This window comes from Pteropus vampyrus, unplaced genomic scaffold (genome assembly GCF_000151845.1).
Source record: "Pteropus vampyrus isolate Shadow unplaced genomic scaffold, Pvam_2.0 Scaffold571, whole genome shotgun sequence".
NCBI classification, from domain to species: domain Eukaryota; kingdom Metazoa; phylum Chordata; class Mammalia; order Chiroptera; family Pteropodidae; genus Pteropus; species Pteropus vampyrus.
The window spans coordinates 962,784-967,932 of NW_011889352.1; the positions used below are offsets into that span (position 1 = coordinate 962,784).

The 5,149-nt window shown below is 38.3% G+C and overlaps 1 pseudogene; it reads right to left on the bottom strand.

Moving 5' to 3' along the window:
* Positions 1 to 1,355: 1,355 nt before the first annotated feature.
* LOC111733496 lies at positions 1,356 to 1,768 on the bottom strand (annotated as a pseudogene).
* Positions 1,769 to 5,149: the final 3,381 nt, after the last annotated feature.

The following is a 5,149-nucleotide window of genomic DNA, read 5'->3' on the forward strand; positions in this document are numbered from 1 at the left end:
TTCACTAAATATTTGTGGAATAAATGGTTGTGTTAATGATGGGGAAGGGAGGATATTCAGCTGGTATGGGCATGGATGTGGGTAGTTCTCTAAGTGATTGTATATTTAATGCTCAACGCCAGGCCTTATGTTGATGTCTTTCTAGTCATTTTGATCATCTGAAGCTCATTCTCTAATATATTTCTCAGGAAAGGCAATGAGACAGCATTCCCTGATAGAAGTTTATTTGTTCTCTTTATGCTCGAGTCAGTTTTGCTCTACAACAGCTATTTCAAACTTTAACATCTCAAACTTCTCAAAGCTCTGATCACTCCCTTCCACCCTCTCATTGACAATAGCGAACCTCTACATTATTGAGGAAATAGACGCTTTATTCTCTCAATATAAAACATAAAAGCCTATTTCTCTCCTTCTTGTTGTTATGGTAGAGAATCTATTCTTCTCTTTAATCTCCCTTCTCCTGATTTAGATTCCATTCCTTCCCTCTTTCTAATTACACTGTTAATTATCCTTTTGTTCTTGTATATTTGAACTTTTAATCTATCCTATTAGACCTTTCTCATCAAGTTTTAAATATATTCAAGTCATTCTCAATTTTTAAAAAAGTCAATCCCACAGCCCCCTCCAATTATCATTATCTCTTTATGAACACACTTTTTGAATGTGTGATTTGTATGTGCTGTGTAGCTGCTTTGGTTGCCTTCTCAGTATCCATCCTCCCTTCTTCCTATAGAAACTGATTCTGGTAGGAGCAGCAATGGCTCAATCTGAAGAGCTGTTTTCCAGCTTCCCTTGCAGGTAGGAGTGGCCATATGACATAGTTCTGGCCAGTGACGTGTATGCTGAAGTCAGCTAGAGATTTACAGAAAATTTCTGCTTTCCTAGGATAGGCACCAGACATTTCCTCTGATCTTTTTTTCTTCTTCATATCTGAAACACTAACTTGAGAGTGAGCAGCGATCTTGCACTCATGATGCAAAAAACAGCCACAAGCTGAGGATGACAGCAGAAAGGAGGATTCTAGGACACTGATTACATCGTGGAGCCACTGCATCAGTCTGAACTGTCACCCTCTGTCATTCTTGTTATGTGAGAAAAATAACTCTATTTAGTTAAACTACTGTCATTAGGTTCCATTATATGTGACCAAATGCAATTTCTAATCTATACTCTTGTTCCCTACATGGTCTCGTGTTATACTCACTCTCAAACCATTCCATTCTCACTTCTGACCCATCATTTCACTGGGCTTACCAATGACATGCATGTTGTGAAATCTGGGGGACATTTTTAGTTCTTGTATTACTAAACCTCTCAGCAGCATTTGACTCTGTTGTCTGTGGCCTCTTTTTTTCTTTTTTTCAAGTTTCGAACATTTATTAATCAGTGTAAACCCCAACAAAATACAACAACACAATTTTGTGCATTTGGAGGGGAAATATTTCCTGGTTAAGTGAATAATTGTGTGGATGGCTTCTGGAAGACCTTCATTCTAAGCAGCTTTATGATGAAACATTTTATTTAGAAGTCTGGACCTTCTTTCTTCAGTTTGCTGTAATCTGCATTCACTGAGTAGAACTTGTATTGCTCATTGGGATCCAGAACGGTTATTCTTTCTGTCCCAAGAGACATCTAGATTAAATAATGCCAGGCACAAGACATACAATGCTCACTGCTCCAGTCCAGCTCCGGTAAATATGAAGAGGGGAATCAAGCTTGGATGCTTCTTGGCCTGACCGAGGATCTGGCAGAGCATGGTTGTGGCAGAGGTCTCAGATCTGGCTGTGCCCTCTTTTTTGAAACACTCTTCCCCTGGCTTCTATGACCAGCACTCTCTTGGTTTGCTTATTCACTTTCAGCTACTCCTCCTCTATATCCTTTGTGGGTTTATCTTCCTCTTCTAACCATATTCACCATCTTTCAGCCTCTGAGACATACCGTGGCCTTAGCCACACACTTATCCCTCTATCTGGAATGCTCCCCCATCCTTCCTTTTGCCAGCTAACTCTTCTTTATCCTTCAGTTCTCCATCCATTCTTCACTTCCTCAGGGAAGCCTTCCTTGACCTCCTTGTGAGATCAGATTTCCTTATGACTATTCCTTCGAACCTCCTTCATAGTTACAACTTTACCTTTTTCAGCATGACTCTGAGTAAGTTGCCTCTCCCCTCAGAATGGAGGCTCCATGAAGGTGGAATCCAGCCTATTTTTGCTCATCAATGAATTCCCAGAACCCAGAATATTCCCTAACACATGATATGTTCAATATTAGTTCTTAGATAAGTAAATAGATGAGTATGTAATTATATAGTGATTTATTAGCTTACCTGTCTTCCTCCAGTTCCATGAGAGAAGGAAACATAATATATGCTGCATGGCACAAGTAGGAAACATAATAAATTAATTTTTTAAATGAAGAGTAAATGAATGAGTAGGGTTCCAAGAAAGACATTCCAACAGTTCTACCCCTAGCATATCAATGTTGGGGATATTTTTTAAAATTTCTTTTGATAAAGTTTCTGGTTACAATAGAGCACCGAATTCCTTTACTGCCTCTAGAGAAGAGTCTTTCGGAAAATATTATCTACTGGCTTGTTGTCCTTACAATATTTCATATCTAAAAGAAGCTATCTATAAAGGTGAATCTATATGTTTCTCCCCCTCTTCATTGTCACCACTATCATATTTCCCCTGGACTAAACTGGACCACACACTTTTCCTTAAGCATTATTTATTAAACTATATATGAACTTGGATGGTTCAGAGTTTTGATTATATCTCTGGGCCAAGGATCATATCTGTTATGCTATCTCCAAAGAAAGCTAGACACAGATGGATGCATAGTAATTCTTTATTTTGTTGTGGCAGAGGATTACTTCTGTTCTACATTTGACAAAGTATTTTATTTACTTAAGGAAACTAAGTACTTTTAAGCTAGCAATAAATCTTTGTTTTCAAATGATCAAACCGAAAACTTTCCGTTAAAAAAAAAAAAAAGGCCAGTGACCTTTTAAGACCCCGTACCTCCCTTCCCCATAAATTCTTAGTCATTGAGATACCTGAGGTGCTCAGTAAGGTTGACAGGAAGGGTCATTTATGCAATTGTGGCAGCCCTAAGAATGCCTCTGGCCTTGCAGTCAGCTTACATGGATACTGCCCTTCCTCCAAGGTCAAGCTCCTTTCTTTCTTCCCTGACAAACTTTCCGTGACTCCTTGCCCACTCATAGCTGTGCCACATCAAATTATTACATATGTCTAATAAACATATATGTGTATACATATCTCTTCTCTCCAATCAGCCTGGGAAGGATAGAACCTTTATCTTACACTTTGTTGTATCCTCAGTACCTGGTACAAAATCTTGTGGGTATAATGTTTTGCTCACAATGATGCTTATTTTCTGTTTTGCTAATAAGATTTATCAAGCACTTACTATTTTGCGAGGCACTGTGCTATGTTCAGTAGGTGCTATTATTTCCTTTTCAACAACGAGGTGTAAGCAACCTGCACAAGTCTCATAACTAGTGAGCAGTGGACCCAGGACTCAAACCTCATTTACCAGATTCCAGAACTGGTGCTCTTAATCAGTAGACAACTCTGCCACTCCCCACCCTGAATATTCCTAGGTACCAAATTCCAACCAGGCTGCATTTTCTCCTAACTAACTTTGAAGACACCAGGTGACCAGCCTTGCTCACAACTAGTTAGGAGCATTTCAGATTGTTCTCAAATGAAGATGTAAGTCTGCAAATAAGAAAGAAATCATTTTGGAAACAGTAAGAAGGTTGATGTCTAAAGGCCCACATTGACATTTTGATGTGTTTTTAAACATACAGCTTAGGGCTATAAAAAGGCACTACACTAAGATTTCAGAAGCGTTAAAAATCAAATTGCCTTATTAATTTTTTAGAGCACTGTAAATGACATTCTATCACCTCTGGGGAAAATCTTTCCCCCAAGCTCCAAGCTTCTTGGTGACTGGGATGAATAAGTTGGCCTCTTACTTTTCATGTCTCCATTCTCTGTCCCAGAGGGTCAAAAGAAAACCTCCTTATTTTAAGATTGAAGCTTGATTTGTTGAAGTTGCTAGCTAGTTAAACTGGAAGCTAGAAAAGCCATTTCATGTTGGCATGATAATAGAAAACATTTAACAACATTCCAGTTTAATGATGGAAGATTAGCCAAGGTTATTATTAAGTTTTAATCTCCTCATTTAGCTAATAAGGTCAATTAATACCCTTCCTGTCAAGAAAAAAAAAGGTTTTATAAAGTCTTGACCATTGATATTTGAACAGCTTACCCTTTTGTATTTTGACTGAAAGACACCAAATCATGGACCACTGAGTTTCCTTGAAAGCTCGAGATAATCAGTTGGAGAAAAGTCCAGGGGTAAGATAACCCAGAGACTTGAACCTGCAGCAAAATGGAATTTCTCCAAATTAGGCATTAGGACAAGCAGTAGATAAGAGCAACTGGCAACTGGAAATATTCTCGTTATTCTCTGGGGTAGAATCATGCTGGCAGACGCTTTAACTAACTAAATTTACTTGCAAGTTCTCCGAAGGGAATGATCATATTGCAGCCGGGGTCAGTTTTCATAACACACTACTTTGAAAACAAGTTCCTAGGACCTTGTAAAATATTTGACTTCTAAACTCGATATAAGTATTAAAATGCCAGCGTGTTCATTATATATCCCAACTACAAAAAATATGAGTTAAACTATTCACTGAAAAGGAAACTCCAATAATATTTATAATTTATTAGAGCATACAATCTTCATTTTAAAAGACTTAAAGCCTCCAGGAGGTATTTATCCAAAATTAGCATCCAGTAACAACACCTTGGGATATTCCTGTTTTGGCAGCATCTACAGCCAGATCTAGTTACAGTTAATAAATCTAATGCTGGAGCCACTGATCTCAAGAAGACAGGTGTCCTCTCTAACAGCAGGACCATAATCTGGTCAATAAGAAATGTGTTTGATTAAATTGTCTTGAAGCCTGGTCTGTTTGCTCAGGTTTCTGGCCAGCATAGTAGCTGCTTCACAAAGAATTAATGGAGTTTTCATCTCTTCCCTCAATAAGTCGCTCTGCCATGAAGTGAGCATTACATTTCCCGAAAGAAATAAATGCTGGCTTGGCTGAATA